Raw genomic sequence first — 1,194 nt, 5'->3', positions numbered from 1 at the left:
CGTCACCGCAAGCCCGGCGCCGGAAGACCCGGCGCAGGAAGGGGCAAGGTCGCCACAGACGCACGCGAAACCCCGCGCGCGTCACCGCAAGCCCGGCGCCGGAAGACCCGGCGCAGGAAGGGGCAAGGTCGCTACAGATGCACGCGGAACCCCGCGCGCGTCACCGCAAACCCCGCGCCGGAAGACCCGGCGCAGGAAGGGGCAAGGTCGCCACAGACGCACGCGGAACCCCACGTGAGACACCCCAAACCCTGCACCGGAATACCCGGCGCGCATGGGGGCGACTCCGCCGGGGGTCTCCTCCAGGCGGCCACCACCCGTTTATGCCACACGCAGATCCCCTGTGTGCCACCGCTCGAGCCGTACCGGATAGACCGGCGCGGAGGAAGCTGACCCGCCGGCGGGGCGACCCGACGCGGCGATGGCCAACGATACCCTCGAGCGGGCTACGTCTCACTCCCCTCGGGGTGGATATAATTGTAGCCCTCTTCCGAGCCCGGGTTAGCACACGGGAGACAAGACCGAAGGGGAGGGGTACCGTCGCGGAAATACTGTCAAGACGAACCCTTGTCGGCGGCTCAAGACCTAAACCACGACCGAACCGGTAGCAGAGCCAGGAACCGGGTGTATGTGGCCCTCAGAGCACGGACGGCGGTTCCAAATACGACCGATTTTGGGGACCGCCCAATCGGGGCTCGTCAAACCGCCGAGAAGGCACCCACCGCAAGGAAAAAGCAGGCAGAAATTACTAAGGAAAAGGCCGATTTCCTCGCAAGTCGCTGGTGGAGATGAGCTCCTCGTGCTGCGTAGGGACGGGAAACCACCTCCGCAGCACTATGCCGCACCAACCGCTAGGTCACCCATCGCGGGTCGCCGGGCGATCCGGCCGCCGACACCGACAGGAAAATTCTAGGAGACCGGTGCCAACCCCTCCTACGATGTCCGCTGGTAGGCTACAACCCAGCGGACTACATATAGAAACCGACCGAAGGCCTCCCGTAAACGGAAATCTACCGCTCATGGCGCGCACATACTACTCTGCGCCACCGGCGAACCCGACTGGATAGACCCGGTGCGGATGGACTCGCTGCACCGTTGGAATGAGCCTGTTCACCGGTTTTTAATTAAGCCCTCGCATGGGCTACGTTTTCCCCTCTCAAAGGGTGGGAAAAAATCGCAGCCCCCTCCCGTTAA

The sequence above is a fragment of the Chondrus crispus genome, genomic scaffold, assembly GCF_000350225.1.
Source record: "Chondrus crispus Stackhouse genomic scaffold, scaffold_175, whole genome shotgun sequence".
NCBI lineage: Eukaryota > Rhodophyta > Florideophyceae > Gigartinales > Gigartinaceae > Chondrus > Chondrus crispus.
The sequence above is the reverse complement of the archived record's forward strand: the minus strand, read 5'-3'. Positions refer to the sequence as shown.